Source organism: Labrus bergylta, chromosome 24, assembly GCF_963930695.1.
Source record: "Labrus bergylta chromosome 24, fLabBer1.1, whole genome shotgun sequence".
Taxonomy (NCBI): Eukaryota; Metazoa; Chordata; class Actinopteri; order Labriformes; family Labridae; genus Labrus; species Labrus bergylta.
Genome location: NC_089218.1, coordinates 13740432 through 13758221, shown reverse-complemented (window position 1 = coordinate 13758221; position 17790 = coordinate 13740432). Strand labels below are relative to the sequence as shown.

General features: G+C 39.8%; 1 pseudogene; it reads right to left on the bottom strand.

The window, feature by feature from the left end:
- Positions 1-13039: 13039 nt before the first annotated feature.
- Positions 13040-13160, bottom strand: LOC114919124 (5S ribosomal RNA; annotated as a pseudogene).
- Positions 13161-17790: the final 4630 nt, after the last annotated feature.

Sequence of the window (17790 nt, the reverse complement as noted above, 5' to 3'; positions counted from 1 at the left end):
AAACTCACTCTCATTCGCAACGTGCAACAATTTAAGGTGTGCTCTCCATTCATTCGAAAACATTCTCCACACATTCATTCTCTTGCTTTCATACAATGCAAAATTCCTCCTGTTAAAAACCGCTTTGCGTGCAAAGGCGAAAATCATATTCATAACATTGTGGTTTTTTGTTTCGTTCCCACCCCCAACAGCACTGACAATTCCCACCCCCTTTCATTCCAACACTCATTCTCACTACATTTCCCCAACATTTCCCTTATTTTTCCCTAAAAAACACCCAATTCCCCACATGTCACAAACAAATGTACCAAATCCTCATCCATACTTTCACATACACAGCAATTTCTTTCGTACCTCTCCTTATGGATTTGATGCAGGACGATGCAGGTGAAGATCCTCCTGTGCCTCAGTTTGAAATCTAGATCAAATATTGCATGCGGTGTATGCGGTATGTTAATGTTCTTCCATATCATGCTGCTTGTTATGTCCGGGTATGTGTCTGTCCATTTAACTTCGGATGTGGGTTTCTGTATTCTATGTGTGATTGCGCATCTATACCAAATTTTTGTGGTGACATCAGTAATGTTGTGTTTCTTCTCCCCTAGGCACAGGGAGATCCCCACCGCCTCGTCCCGCATCGCTCCCTCCTTCTCCTTGACTAGTTTTTCCCATTCACTCGACAAAGACAATTTTACATTTTCAAACACTCTCTCAATCACATCCTTTCTACACACATACCCCTTATTTTTTAACCCCCCCAACACCATTTGTACATCAAACTCCCCCCCATCGTTCAATAAATCCCCTATTCTAATATATCTTGCTTTCACCATTGCCTCGCACTTGATTGCCCTCTCCCCATTTTTAAAATACGGGCTCGAGAGGAAGGGCAGCCGTAGCACTGACCCTCTCGTTCCGCACTCTGGTACAGTCCAGGCTGAAACCTGATACCACGCATTGAGTACTTCCTGGAAAAACCGTGGCAAGTGTTTAAATGCGTCCAGGTTATTGATCTGGTACAGGTTGTCCTCGTTGTGGAGTCCAAAACTGCACAGATGTTGTTTGAAGTGGTTTTTCCAAACTACGTTCCGGTTCTGGTCCTTAAATTTGCCTATCAATTTGGCTCTTAGTGCTACTTTTTTTGCCAGTAAATCAATCAAAGCTAGCCCTCCCTGATCTTTAGCCCCTATTATTGTTTTGTGAGCTATAGCGAGTATAGCTTTGTTTTTCCAAATAAAGTCCCTAATGATCTTTGAGATCTCCTCAAAGGCCCAGTCCGGAAGCGCACAAGTACTCAGCGCATGATTCACTTTGGACAACACGAGAGCATTTGTTACGGCTACCCTTCCTCTCAGCAATAGGCCCCTCGCTCTCCACAAATTCAAAGTTTTTTTAATTTTACCCACCACCTCTTTCCATGTTTCGTCATCACATTCATTCTCATTTTTCCCCACACTCACTCCCAAAACTTTTCTTCTCTCCCCCACCGTTTTAAATTCCCACCTATTAGCGTAATTTGATTTCCTTCCCAGTAACATAATTTCAGACTTATTTTCGTTTACTTTTGCCCCCGATGCCCTTTCATAGGTTTGCACGTGTTTCAGTATCAGTTCTATATCCTCCTCTCTTTTCACCATTATATTCACGTCATCTGCGTATTGGATTATTTTAACATTTTCCTTCCCTATTCCTTTAATGTTCCCGTCTTCCGATATCAGCGCTGCCAGCGGCTCTGCCACCAAGCTATACAGCAGCGCTGACATCGGACACCCCTGTCTTACTGATCTTGAGATCTTAAATGAATCAGTTAAAACCCTGTTACATTTTATCTTACTTTCCGCCCCTTTGTACAACACATTTATCCAATCTCGCATTCTCTCCCCGAACCCAAACTTCTTCAAAACCCTCCCCATGAACCCATGATCTACTCTGTCAAACGCCTTATTTAAATCAATCCCTAACCATATCCCCCCCTCCCTTTCCATGTCCCTGACCGTCTGTTTTATTGAAATGATTGAGTCTGCTATGTCCCTGTTTGGTATGCTGTATGATTGTGTTTGTTCTATGATAGTTCCTATTACCTCCCTGATTCTATTGGCTATTGTTTTTGCTATGATTTTGTAGTCTGTGTTTAGTAAACTGATCGGTCTGTAGTTGTCCAGATTTTTATTGTCCCCCTTGTTTTTGTAGAAAATAGTAACCACCCCCTCCCCCAAGCTTTTCGGTATGCATTTTACTCTCTCGATATACAGTGGGTACGGAAAGTATTCAGACTCCTTTACATTTTTCACTCTTTGTTTCATTGCAGCCCATTGCTAAAATCAAAAAAGTTCATTTTATTTCTCATTAATGTACACTCAGCACCCCATCTTGACAGAAAAAAAACAGAAAAGTAGAAATTTTTGCAAATTTATTAAAAAAGAAAAACTGAAATATCACATGGTCATAAGTATTCAGACCCTTTGCTGTGACATTCATATTTAACTCACATGCTGTCCATTTCTTTTGATCCTCCTTGAGATGGTTCTGCTCCTTCATTGGAGTCCAGCTGTGTTTAATTAAACTGATTGGACTTGATTAGGAAAGGCACACACCTGTCTATATAAGACCTTACAGCGCATGTCAGAGCAAATGAGAATCATGAGGTCGAAGGAACTGCCCAAGGAGCTCAGAGACAGAATTGTGGCAAGGCACAGATCTGGCCAAGGTTACAAAAGAATTTCTGCAGCACTCAAGGTTCCTAAAAGCACAGTGGCCTCCATAATCCTTAAATGGAAGACGTTTGGGATGACCAGAACTCTTCCTAGACCTGGCCGTCCAGCCAAACTGAGCAATCGTGGGAGAAGAGCCTTGGTGAGAAAGGTAAAGAAAAACCCAAAGATCACTGCGGCTGAGCTCCAGAGATGCAGTAGGGAGATGGGAGAAAGTTCCACAAAGTCAACTATCACTGCAGCCCTCCACCAGTCGGGGCTTTATGGCAGAGTGGCCAGACGGAAGCCTCTCCTCAGTGCAAGACATATGAAAGCCCGCATAGAGTTTGCCAAAAAACACATGAAGGACTCCCAGACTATGAGGAAGATTCTCTGGTCTGATGAGACCAAGATTGAACTTTTTGGCTTTCATTCTAAGCGGTATGTGTGGAGAAAACCAGGCACTGCTCATCACCTGCCCAATACAATCCCAACAGTGAAACATGGTGGTGGCAGCATCATGCTATGGGGGTGTTTTTCAGCTGCAGGGACAGGACGACTGGTTCCAATTGAAGGAAAGATGAATGCGGCCAAGGACAGAAATATTCTGGAAGAAACCCTCTTCCAGAGTGCTCAGGACCTCAGACTGGGCCGAAGGTTCAGCATTTGATTGTTTTTAATATTTCATTTTTATTCGTCACACTTCCCGCTGCTGCGTTCACTAATTCGTTTATTTCTGTTCTTTTTTGCTTTTGTTTCTCCAGACCCAGGAAAAAAGCTGTACTCCTCTCCCCTTCATAAAAATATTGTATTTTGCTCCTAATAGCTGCGCCCCTACATTTTTTAAGTTCAAACGCTTTTAGCTGCTCTTTTAAGTGTATGTATTTTTCCACATTATCTGCGCTGTCGAGCAATATTATTTCCTCACTTAGTTGTTTTCTTAGATTCTCTTCCATTCGATTTTCTCTCCACTTTTTCTCCTTACTATAGTTAATGCACTTTTTTTTGATTCTGACTTTTACCCCATCCCACCACACATTCATATCTTCATTCTCCCCTCACTCATATCCCATATCATTCAAGAATTTTTTCATGCTTTTCACAAACGCATCATCTTCGAGCAGACTTCCGTTAAAGCACCATATCCCTCCTTTTCGTGAATTAGTTTCTTTTCCAAATGTGATTGTCATTCCTGCGTGATCGCTCCACGTATTAGTTTTAAACTCGGCGCTTTTAACCCACTTCACCACCTCACACGTCACCAGAGAGAAGTCTATTCTTGATTGTTTCAATCTATTTAGTAAAATTTGCCTTCTAGAATAAGCCCTTTCCCATGGGTGCAGCAATCTCCATATGTCTATGCACTGTTTGGTTATGATTAGGTCTTTAAGTGCCCCTCTGCTCACGTCCCCCTTGAACACGTTATTTTTTGATCCGTCTGTTGGTGTCATCGCCACATTAAAGTCGCCGATTATCACGCAGTTTCCTTCCCACCATTTGCTTATTTCAATAAAAAACGTTTTACTTTCTTTTTCTCCGTTCGGCGCATATATATTTATAATTCTTAAATTTTTCGTTTCATACATACAGTCTATAACTATAACTCTCCCCTCTTTGTCTCCGTACACCAAATTAACCCCTGTTACCCGATCCGTTTTGACTAGAACCGCCACTCCTCTCGCCCTCGGCGTACCATTGGAGCTAAAGATTTGGCCCACAAAGTCTTTTTTAATGTCTTCTACCAGGGAATCATCCCACCTGGTCTCCTGCACGCACAGAATGTCATTTTGCCAGGAAAACATGGATTGTCTCTTTTCCTTGCTCCGTAGTCCATTGGCGTTGATAGAAAATAAGATTAAGGCCATTATCAAAAAGAAAAACAAACTGATTTACCAGGGTTACTTCCAGCCATTATTTGTCTTAACTTTTTAATTTTTTAGCCAACTTCTTTCGTTGCCCCAAACTCAGTCTTTTTTGCGCGCTTCCCAGTTCACTAACATCCATTTCGCTGTCCGTTTCATTTGGACTGGCACTTTTAGTCAGGTTGTTTGCCCCGATTTTACTCCCTCCCGCCTGTCCTGACACCCTCTCAGGCACCTCCCTCCCCTTTATGCTCATGCTTACCCCCGGTTCTCCGTCCGTTCTGTCTCCCTTTTTCGCTTTCTTGCTCGTTTTCCGCTGCTTCTGTTGTCCTCCTCCAGCCTGCTCCGGCATCTCCAACTCGTTCTCTGCCACCTGCTCTCCTCCGCTCTCTCCGCTCTGCTCCATTTCTCCTCCGCTGCCCTCCTCCTCTCCGGTCTCCTCCTCGCTTTCTCCAGTCACCTCCTCCTCTCCTTCTGCCGCGTCCTTGTACACCTCCTCCTCCGCCTCATTCCTGCTCTCCTTTTCATTTTTGCACTCGCAGTCATTTTCTCTTTTTTCACAGTTTTTACATTTTGCAAGGTTCGCGCTGCACTCACGTGCAAAGTGTCCCTGCACCCCACATTTATGGCACATGAACTCCGGGCACTCTCGCAGGATGTGTCCCGGCTGGATACACAGTATCACACCTGATACACGCAGGTTCAGAAAAGACACCACCAGCTCATCATTATTTAGTTCTCTGGCTACAACTCTTGTCTCACCAACCTTAAAGCCGTCCAGCAGCCTTTCTTTTCCCTTGATGTTGCTCACTGTCACTTCCAGTTTTTCCGGCCCCCACGGTTCTGCACGCCAGCAGGCCCCCGCAAATCATTCTTAAGTTGTTCATCACCTGATGTAAAGGCACTTTTTCCCCCACCATTTCGATGTTTGGTGTCAGTTTTTTTTCGTAGGCCACTTTTGCCTCTCTTTTCTCAGCTCCCTCTCCACCTCTCACACTCTGCGCACCAATCAGTCCTTGATCATCCGCAGCTGGGGTAATCAGCTCGCCGCTCCTCTCTTTTCCTCTCTCTCCGTTGTCCATACCATTCCCAGTTTCGTTTGCCATGCTTATCCGTCCTTTTTGTCCGTCGTCCTTTTCGTTGTCGTTTAATCTGTCATCTTTGCAATCTGTCCGTGTGTGTTTGCTAGCAGCCCGCTAGCAAACATTAAGAAATCAAAGATCTTCCCAAAAAAAGGGGTAAACAGGTAAGAAAAAAATTGCAAAAAAGAAAAGCGATCCCCCTCACAGTCCGTGACTGCTGGGGGACGTTCACTCAAGATCTGAGGACTTTAAACAAAACAAGGCATATACAACAAAAACGAAAAATAAGGACTCCTGCTCTCTCTGGCACGTCTGCTCTCTTCAGGCTCCACTCTGTCTCTGCCATAAACGGGGCGTGTTCAGGGTGGTATGGCCGTAAGCCATTATTGTGTGCAGAAAGGGGCCTTTTAAAGATCTCATGCCCTCGGCCATAATGTTATTGATTCTGGCTGAATTTTTGGACATGTGAATATGTCTCTATATGATGAAAAAAAAGCATATGATGAAAAAAATGAAAAAGCTTACAGCACCTGGTATTCCCAGGCGGTCTCCCATCCAAGTACTAACCAGGACCGACCCTGCTTAGCTTCCGAGATCGGGCGTGTTTTTTTAAAAATCTTTTATTACCAAAAGTACAAAAACATTTATATTATTTACACATCATTTACAAGAAATACTATCCCAAGACATACACCATATAAATCAAACCTCCCCTCAGAAACAAGCGATTGCCAAACAAAATCAAAATAAAGCAAACAAAATCAAAACCTCCCCTGATTCCAAAAAACTTAAAAACTCTCTTGAGTTCCTCCCTCAAAGTAAACAACCCACAAAGCAAACAAAATCCCCGGCAAACCAAAAGCCCTCAAATCAAACCACCCATTTTTCCCCATGACCAAAGAAAAGCCCTAACAAAAACAAAATAAATTATACATCCCACACAATTCCCTCTTCATTTACCCCACACACATTCGCCCCTTCCACAAACATTCTCACAAACTCACTCTCATTCGCAACGTGCAACAATTTTAGGTGTGCTCTCCATTCATTCGAAAACATTCTCCACACATTCATTCTCTTGTTTTCATACAATGCAAAATTCCTCCTGTTAAAAAACTGCTTTGCGTGCATAGGCTAAAATCATATTCATAACATTGTGGTTTTTTTGTTTCGTTCCCACCCCCAACAGCACCGACAATTCCCACCCCCTTTCATTCCAACACTCATTCTCGCTACATTTCCCACTACATTTCCCTTATTTTTCCCCAAAACACGCCCAATTCCCCACATGTAACAAACAAATGCACCAAATCCTCATCCATACTTTCACATACACAACACTTTCTTTCATACCGCTCCTTGTGGATTTGATGCAGGACGATGCAGGTGAAGATCCTCCTGTGCCTCAGTTCGAAATCTAAGTCAAATATTGCATGCGGTGTATGCGGTATGTTATTGTTCTTCCATATCATGTTGCTTGTTATGTCTGGGTATGTGTCTGTCCATTTAACTTCAGATGTGGGTTTCCGTATTCTATGTGTGATTGCGCATCTATACCAAATTTTTGTGGTGACATCAGTAATGTCTTCTCCCCTAGGCACAGGGAGATCCCCACCGCCTCGTCCCGCATCGCTCCCTACTTCTCCTTGATTAGCTTTTCCTATTCACTCGACAACGACAATTTTACATTTTCAAACACTCTCTCAATCACATCCTTTCTACACACATACCCCTTATTTTTTAACCCCCCCAGCACCATTTGTACATCAAACTCCCCGCCACCGTTCAATAAATCCCCTATTCTAATGTATCCCGCTTTCTCCATTGCCTCGCACTTGATTGCCCTCTCCCCATTTTTAAAATACGGGCTTGAGAGGAAGGGCAGCCGCAGCACTGACCCTCTCGTTCCGCACTCCGGTACAGTCCAGGCTGAAACCTGATACCACGCATTGAGTACTCCCTGGAAAAAACGTGGCAAGTGTTTAAATGCGTCCGGGTTATTGATCTGGTGCAGGTTGTCCTCGTTGTGGAGTCCAAAACTGCACAGATGATGTTTGAAGTGGTTTTTCAAACCTACGTTCCGGTTCTGGTCCTTAAATTTGCCTATCAATTTGGCTCTTAGTGCTACTTTTTTTGTCAGTAAATCAATCAAAGCTAACCCTCCCTGATCTTTAGCCCCTATTATTGTTTTGTGAGCTATACTCGTTGCTTTGTTTCTCCAAATAAAGTCCCTAATGATCTTTGTTCTATGATAGTTCCTATTACCTCCCTGATTCTATTGGCTATTGTTCTTGCTATGATTTTGTAATCTATGTTTAGTAAACTGATTGGTCTGTAGTTGTCCAGATTTTTATTGTCCCCCTTGTTTTTGTAGAAAATAGTAACCACCCCCTCCCCCAAGCTTTTCGGTATGCATTTGACTCTCTCAATATATTTACTTAGTTTACCTAGTATGGGTACTAGCTGCTCTTTGAAAGCTAAATAAAATTCAGCGGTTAGGCCATCGCTACCAGGACTTTTGTTTTTGTTTAAACCCTCTAGAGCGCTTTTGATTTCTTCGTCCGTAAACTCGCTTTCACACCATATTTTATCCTCGTCGCTTAATTCTTTCTTTAAGGCACCCAAAGCTCTGTCCGCGCTCGCACCATCACACTCCTGCCTCGTGAACAGGCTTTCATAATAGCCTTTGACTGTTTTAATATTTCATTTTTATCCATCACACTTTCACCTGCTGCGTTCACTAATTCGTTTATTTCTGTTCTTTTTTGCTTTTGTTTCTCCAGACCCAGGAAAAAGGCTGTGCTCCTCTCCCCTTCATACAAATATTGTATTTTGCTCCTTATAGCTGGGCCCCTACATTTTTTCAGTTTGAACTTTTTTAGCTGCTCTTTTAAGTGTATGTATTTTTCCGCACAAACATTATCTGCGCTGTCGAGCAATGTTATTTCCTCACTTAGTTGTTTTCTTAGATTCTCTTCCATTCGATTTTCTCTCCACTTTTTCTCCTTACTCTCAGCAATAGGCCCCTTGCCCTCCACAAATTCAAAGTTTTCTTAATTTTACCCACCACCTCTTTCCATGTTTCGTCATCACATTCATTCTCGTTTTTCCCCACACTCACTCCCAGCACTTTTCTTCTCTCCCCCACCGTTTTAAATCCCCACCTATTAGCGTAATTTGATTCCCTTCCCAGTAGCATAATTTCAGACTTATTTTCGTTTACTTTTGCCCCCGATGCCCTTTCATAGGTTTGCACGTGTTTCAGTATTAGTTCTATATCCTCCTCTCTTTTCACCATTATATTCACGTCATCCGCATATTGGATTATTTTAACATTTTCCTCCCCTATTCCTTCAATGCTCCCGTCTTCCGATATCAGCGCTGCCAGCGGCTCTGCCACCAAGCTATACAGCAGCGCTGACATCGGACACCCCTGTCTTACTGATCTTGTGATCTTAAATGCATCAGTTAAAGCCCCGTTACATTTTATCTTACTTTCCGCCCCTTTGTACAACACATTTATCCACTCTCGCATTCTCTCCCCGAACCCAAACTTCTCCAAAACCCTCCCCATGAACCCATGATCCACTCTGTCAAATGCCTTACTTAAATCAATCCCTAACCATATCCCCCCCTCCCTTTCCATGTCCCTGACCGTCTGTTTTATTGAAATGATTGAGTCTGCTATGTCCCTGTTTGGTATGCTGTATGATTGTGTTTGCTCTATGATAGTTCCTATTACTTCCCTGATTCTATTGGCTATTGTTTTTGCTATGATTTTGTAATCTGTGTTTAGTAAACTGATTGGTCTGTAGTTGTCCAGATTTTTATTGTCCCCCTTGTTTTTGTAGAAAATAGTAACCACCCCCTCCCCCAAGCTTTTCGGTATGCATTTGACTCTCTCAATATATTTACTTAGTTTGCCTAGTATGGGTACTAGCTGTTCTTTGAAAGCTAAATAAAATTCAGCAGTTAGGCCATCGCTACCAGGACTTTTGTTTCTGTTTAAACCCTCTAGAGCGCTTTTGATTTCTCCGTCCGTAAACTCACTTTCACACCATATTTTATCCTCGTCGCTAAGTTCCTTCTTTAAGGCACCCACAGCTCTGTCCGCGCTCGCACCATCACACTCCTGTCTCGTGAACAGGCTTTCATAGTAGCCTTTGACCGTTTTTAATATTTCAGTTTTATCCGTCACCCTTTCCCCTGCTGCGTTCACTAATTCGTTTATTTCTGTTTTTATTTGCTTTTGTTTCTCCAGACCCAGGAAAAAGGCTGTGCTCCTTTCCCCTTCATACAAATATTGTATTTTGCTCCTAATCGCTGCGCCCCTACATTTTTTTAGTTCGAACGCTTTTAACTGCTCTTTTAAGTGTATGTATTTTTCTGCGCAAGCATTATCTGCACTGTCGAGCAATGTTATTTCCTCACTTAGTTGTTTTCTTAGATTCTCTTCCATTTGATTTTCTCTCCACTTTTTCTCCTTACTATAGTTAATGCACTTTTTTTTGATTCTGACTTTTACCCCATCCCACCACACATTCATATCTTCATTCTCCCCCCACTCATATCCCACATCATTCAAGCATTTTTTCATGCTTTTCACAAACGCATCATCTTCTAGCAGACTTCCGTTAAAGCACCATATCCCTCCTTTACGTGAATCAGTTTCTTTTCCAAATGTGATTGTCATTCCTGCGTGATCGCTCCACGTATTGGTTTTATACTCAGCGCTTTTTACCCACTTCACCACCTCACATGTCACCAGGGAGAGGTCTATTCTTGATTGTTTCAGTCTGTTTAGCACGATTTGCCTTCTAGAGTAAGCCCTTTCCCATGGGTGCAGCAATCTCCATATGTCTAAGCACTGCTTGGTTATTATTAGGTCTTTCAGTGCCCCTCTGCTTACGTCCCCCTTGAACACATTATTTTTTGATACGTCTGTTGGCGTCATTGCCACATTGAAGTTGCCGATTATCACGCAGTTTCCTTCCCACCATTTGCTTATTTCTATAAAAAACGTTTTCCTTTCTTTTTCTCCGTTCGGCGCATATATATTTATAATTCTTAAATTTTTTGTTTCGTACATACAGTCTATAACTATAACTCTCCCCTCTTTATCCCCGTACACCAAATTAACCCCTGTTACCCGATCCGTTTTGATTAGAACCGCCACTCCTCTCGCCCTTGGCGTACCATTGGAGCTAAAGATTTGGCCCACAAAGTCTTTTTTAATGTCTTCTACCAGGGAATCATCCCACCTGGTCTCCTGCACACACAGGATGTCATTTTGCCAGGAAAGCATGGATTGTCTCTTTTCCTTGCTTCGTAGTCCATTGGCGTTGATAGAAAATAAAATTAAGGCCATTATCATAAAGGAAAAAAAAAAGAAAAACAAACGGATTTACCAGGGTTATTTCCAGCCATTATTTGTCTTTACTTTTTAATTTTTTAGCCAACTTCTTTCGTTGCCCCAAACTCAGTCTTTTTTGCGCGCTTGCCAGTTCACTAACATTCATTTCGCTGTCCGTTTCGTTTGGACTGGCGCTTTTAGTCAGGTTGTTTGCCCTGATTTTACTCCCTCCCGCCTGCCCCGGCACCCTCTCAGGCACCTCCCTCCCCTTTGTGCTCATGCTTACCCCTGGTTCTCCGTCCGTTCTGTCTCCCTTTTTCGCTTTCTTGCTCGTTTTCCGCTGCTTCTGTTGTCCCCCTCCTCCAGCCTGCTCCGGCGTCTCCAACTCGTTCTCTGCCACCTGCTCTCCTCCGCTCTCTCCGCTCTGCTCCATTTCTCCTCCGCTGCCCTCCTCCTCTCCGGTCTCCTCCTCGCTTTCTCCAGTCACCTCCTCCTCTCCTTCTGCCGCGTCCTTGTACACCTCCTCCTCCGCCTCATTCCTGCTCTCCTTTTCATTTTCACACTCGCAGTCATTTTCTCTTTTTCCACAGTTTTTACATTTTGCCAGGTTCGCGCTGCACTCACGTGCAAAGTGTCCCTGCACCCCACATTTGTGGCACATGAACTCCGGGCACTCTCGCAGGATGTGTCCCGGCTGGATACACATCCTGCACACTTTTTGCTGTCTGTCATGAATGATTCTGAAGAATTCGCTCCCCATCACTGTATTGAATTTTGTGGAGTACGGTAGCGACTGTACCTGGTCGTTGAACCGGACCCGGACAAACCTTGTTCCGTCGGCTATTGTTGTCCCTGGCCACATTCTTCTTTTAATCGGAGATGTGGGGTTCACTCCCCAGCCCGTCAGCTTCCACACGATTTCTTCATCCGTGATGTAGGCCGGCAGGTTCAGAAAGGACACCACCAGCTCGTCATTGTTTAGTTCTCTGGCTACAACTCTTGTCTCTCCAATTTTGAAGCCGTCCAGCAGCCTTTCTTTTCCCTTGATGTTGCTCCCTGTTACTTCCAGTTTTTCCGGCCCCACGGTTCTGCACGCCAGCAGGCCCCCGCAGATCATTTTTAAATTGTTCATCACCTGCTGTAGAGGCACTTTTTCCCCCACCATTTCAATGTTTAGTGTCAGTTTTTTTTCGTAGGCCACTTTTGCCTCTCTTGTCTCAGCTCCCTCTGCACCTCTCACACTCTGCACACCAATCAGTCCTTGATTGTCCGCAGCTGGGGCAATCAGCTCACTGCTCCTCTCTCTTCCTCTCTCTCCGTTGTCCATACCATTCCTAGTTTCGTTTGCCATGTTTATCAGTCCTTTTTGTCCGTCGTCCTTTTCGTTGTCGTTTAATCCGTTCCGTTGTTTCAATGCCGTGTTTGTCTGTCCTTTTTCTTGTCCATTATCCATTTCTTTTTCCTTTTCTCCGGTCCGTTGTCCTGTCATCTTTGTAATCCGTCCGTGTGTGCTTGCTAGGGGCCCGCTAGCAAACATTTAAGAAATCAAAGGTCTTCCCAAAAAAAGGGGTAAACAGGTAAGAAAAAAGCAAAAAAGAAAAGCAATCCCCCTCACAGTCCGTGACTGCTGGGGGACGTTCACTCAAGATCTGAGGACTTTAAACAAAACAAGGCATATATAACAAAAATGAAAAATAAGGACTCCTGCTCTCTCTGGCACGTTTGCTCTCTCCGGGCTCCACTCTGTCTCTGCCGTAAACGGGGCGTGTTCAGGGTGGTATGGCCGTAAGCCATTATTGTGTGCAGAAAGGGGCCTTTTACAGATCTCATGCCCTCGGCCATAATGTGGGGGAGCAAATGCTCCCCCACATTATTGATTCTGGCTGAATTTTTGGACATGTGAATATGTCTCTATATGATGAAAGAAAAGCATATGATGAAAAAAATGAAAAAGCAAATGCTCCCCCACATTATTGATTCTGGCTGAATTTTTGGACATGTGAATATGTCTCTATATGATGAAAGAAAAGCATATGATGAAAAAAATGAAAAAGCTTACAGCACCTGGTATTCCCAGGCGGTCTCCCATCCAAGTATTAACCAGGCCCGACCCTGCTTAGCTTCCGAGATCGGACGAGATCGGGCGTGTTCAGGGTGGTATGCCCAGGTAGGTGAACCTGCGGAAGGATCATTACCGGTTTGAGATCCCCGCACCCGAGGCCGCGTGGCCCCTCGGTGCTGGCGGCGGATATGTCAGGAAAACATTTGTCTTGAAGCAGAAATCTTTTAATGAAAATGTTCAACTTTTTTGAAACCGAAATCTTTTCATGAAAATGTTCAACTTTTTTGAAGCCGAAATCTTTTCATGAAAATTTTCAACTTTTTGAAACCGAAATCTTTTCATGAAAATAGTCAACTTTTTTGAAGTCTAAATCTTTTCATGAAAATCTTCAACTTTTTGAAACCAAAATCTTTTCATGTAATTTTTCAACTTTTTTGAAGCCGAAATTTTTTCATGAAAATGTTAAACTTTTTTGAAGCCGAAATCTTTTCATGAAAATTTTCAACTTTTTGAAACCAAAATCTTTTCATGTAATTTTTCAACTTTTTTGAAGCAGAAATCTTTTCATGAAAATGTTCAACTTTTTTGAAGCCGAAATCTTTTCATAAAAATTTTCAACTTTTTTGAAGCCAAAATCTTTTCATGAAAATCTTCGACTTTTTTGAAGCCGAAATACTTGATGAAAATATTCAACTTTTTTGAAGTCTAAATCTTTTCATGAAAATGTTCAACTTTTTTGAAGCCGAAATCTTTTCATGAAAATCTTAGACTTTTTTGAAGTCGAAATCTTTTCATGTAAATTTTCAACTTTATTGAAGCAGAAATCTTTTCATGAAAATGTTCAACTTTATTGAATCCGAAATCTTTTCATGAAAATGTTCCATTTTTTTGAAGCCGAAATACTTCATGAAAATTTTCAACTTTTTTGAAGCCGAAATCTTTTCATGAAAATGTTCAACTTTTTTGAAGCCGAAATCTTTTCATGAAAATCTTCGACTTTTTTGAAGCCGAAATCTTTTCATGAAAATTTTCAACTTTTTTGAAGCAGAAATCTTTTCATGAAAATTTTCAACTTTTTTGAAGCCGAAATAGTTCATGAAAATTTTAGACTTTTTTTAAGCCGAAATACTTCATGAAAATTTTCAACTTTTTTGAAACCTAAATCTTTTCATGAAAATTTTCAATTTTTTTGATGCAGAAATAGTTCATGAAAATTTTCAACTTTTTTGAAGCCGAAATCTTTTCATGAAAATTTTCAACTTTTTTGAAGCCGAAATCTTTTCATGAAAATGTTCAACTTTTTTGAAGCCAAAATCTTTTCATGAAAATGTTCAACTTTTTTGAAGCCGAGATCTTTTCATGAAAATTTTCAACTTTTTGAAACCGAAATCTTTTCATGAAAATGTTCCATTTTTTTGAAGCCGAAATACTTCATGAACATTTTCAACTTTTTTGAAGCCAAAATCTTTTCATGAAAATTTTCAACTTTTTGAAACTAAAATCTTTTCATGAAAATTTTCAACTTTTTTGAAGTCGAAATCTTTTCATGAAAATGGTCAAGTTTTTTGAAGCCGAAATCTTTTCATGAAAATTTTCAACTTTTTGAAGCCGAAATCTTTTCATGAAAATTTTCAACTTTTTTGAAGCAGAAATCTTTTCATGAAAATATTCAACTTTTTGAAACCAAAATCTTTTCACGAAAATTTTCAACTTTTTCAAACCAAAATCTTTTCATGAAAATTTTCAACTTTTTGAAGTAGAAATCTTTTCATGAAAATTTTCAACTTTTTGAAACTAAAATCTTTTCATGAAAATTTTCAACTTTTTTGAAGTCGAAATCTTTTCATGAAAATGGTCAAGTTTTTTGAAGCCGAAATCTTTTCATGAAAATTTTCAACTTTTTGAAGCCGAAATCTTTTCATGAAAATTTTCAACTTTTTTGAAGCAGAAATCTTTTCATGAAAATATTCAACTTTTTGAAACCAAAATCTTTTCATGAAAATTTTCAACTTTTTGAAACCAAAATCTTTTCATGAAAATTTTCAACTTTTTGAAACCAAAATCTTTTCATGAAAATTTTCAACTTTTTTGAAGCCGAAATCTTTTCATGAAAATTTTCAACTTTTTTGAAGCCGAAATCTTTTCATGAAAATGTTCCATTTTTTTGAAGCCGAAATACTTCATGAAAATTTTCAACTTTTTTGAAGCCGACATCTTTTCATGAAAATGTTCAACTTTTTGAAACCGAAATCTTTTTATGAAAATGGTCATCTTTTTTGAAGACGAAATATTTTCATGAAAATTTTCAACTTTTTTGAAGCAGAAATCTTTTCATGAAAATGTTCAACTTTTTTGAAGCAGAAATCTTTTCATGAAAATCTTCGACTTTTTTGAAGCCGAAATACTTCATGAAAATGTTCAACTTTTTTGAAGCCGAAAACTTTTCATGAAAATCTTCGACTTTTTTGAAGTCGAAATAGTTCATGAAAGTTTTCAACCTTTTTGAAGCTGAAATCTTTTCATGAAAATTTTCAACTGTTTGAAACCAAAATCTTTTCATGAAAATTTTCAACTTTTTGAAGTAGAAATCTTTTCATGAAAATTTTCAACTTTTTTGAAGCCGAAATACTTCATGAAAGTTTTTGACTTTTTTGAAGCCGAAATCTTTTAATGTGAATTTTCAACTTTTTTCAAGCCGAAATCTTTTCATGAAAATTTTCAACTTTTTTGAAGCAGAAATCTTTTCATAAAAAATGTTCAAGTTTTTTGAAGCAGAAATCTTTTCATGAAAATTTTCAACTTTTTGAAACCAAAATCTTTTCATGAAAATTTTCAACTTTTTTGAAGCCGAAATCTTTTCATGAAAATGTTCAACTTTTTTGAAGCCGAAATCTTTTCATGAAAATGTTCCATTTTTTTGAAGCCGAAATACTTCATGAAAATTTTCAACTTTTTTGAAGCCGACATCTTTTCATGAAAATGTTCAACTTTTTGAAACCGAAATCTTTTTATGAAAATGGTCATCTTTTTTGAAGCAGAAATCTTTTCATGAAAATCTTCGACTTTTTTGCAGCCGAAATACTTCATGAAAATGTTCAACTTTTTTGAAGCCGAAATACTTCATGAAAATGTTCAACTTTTTTGAAGCCGAAAACTTTTCATGAAAATCTTCGACTTTTTTGAAGTCTAAATAGTTCATGAAAGTTTTCAACCTTTTTGAAGCTGAAATCTTTTCATGAAAATTTTCAACTTTTTGAAACCAAAATCTTTTCATGAAAATTTTCAACTTTTTGAAGTAGAAATCTTTTCATGAAAATTTTCAACTTTTTTGAAGCCGAAATCTTTTAATGTGAATTTTCAACTTTTTTCAAGCCGAAATACTTCATGAAAATGTTCAACTTTTTTGAAGCCGAAATCTTTTCATGAAAATTTTAAACTTTTTTGAAGCCGAAATCTTTTCATAAAAAATGTTCAACTTTTTTGAAGCAGAAATCTTTTCATGAAAATCTTCGACTTTTTTGCAGCCGAAATACTTCATGAAAATGTTCAACTTTTTTGAAGCCGAAATCTTTTCATGAAAATCTTCGACTTTTTTGAAGTCGAAATAGTTCATGAAAGTTTTCAACCTTTTTGAAGCTGAAATCTTTTCATGAAAATTTTCAACTTTTTGAAACCAAAATCTTTTCATGAAAATGTTCCATTTTTTTGAAAACGAAATCTTTTCATGAAAAATGTTCAACTTTTTTGAAGCCGAGATCTTTTCATGAAAATTATCAACTTTTTGAAACCGAAATCTTTTCATGAAAATTTTCAACTTTTTTCATGCCGAAATCTTTTCATGAAAATGGTCAACTTTTTTGAAGCCGAAATGTTTTCATGAAAATTTTCAACTTTTTGAAGCCGAAATCTTTTCATGAAAATTTTCAACTTTTTTGAAGCAGAAATCTTTTCATGAAAGTCTTTTACTTTTTTGAAGTCGAAATCTTTTCATGTAAATTTTCAACTTTTTTGAAGCAGAAATCTTTTCATGAAAATTTTAGACTTTTTTGCAGCCGAAATACTTCATGAAAATGTTCAACTTTTTTGAAGCCGAAAACTTTTCATGAAAATCTTCGACTTTTTTGAAGTCGAAATAGTTCATGAAAGTTTTCAACTTTTTTGAAGCCGAAATCTTTTCATGAAAGTTTTCAACTTTTTCAAACCGAAATCTTTTCATGAAAATTTTCAACTTTTTTGAAGCTTAAATCTTTTCATGAAAATGGTCAACTTTTTTGAAGCCGAAATCTTTTCATGAAAATCTTAGACTTTTTTGAAGTCGAAATCTTTTCATATAAATTTTCAACTTTTTTGAAGCAGAAATCTTTTCATGAGAAGACGTGCCGAGAAGACGATCAAACTTGACTATCTAGAGGACGTAAAAGTAGTAACAAGGTTTCCGTTGGTGAACCTGCGGAAGGATCATTACCGGTTTGAGATCCCCGCACCGAGGGGCCACGCGGCCTCGGGTGCGGGGATCTCAAACCGGTAATGATCCTTCCGCAGGTTCACCTACGGAAATGCTCTTGTTGTTTTTCTTGCTGGGCGCTTTCTTAATCGGGATTACAGGACAGGCCGGTGCTCTGTTGGTCTTTGTTTTAGGAGTTTTGGTAACCTTACCAAATTGGTAACATTTGAGACAAATGTTTTCCTGACATATCCGCCGCCAGCACCAAGGGGCCACGCGGCCTCGGGTGCGGGGATC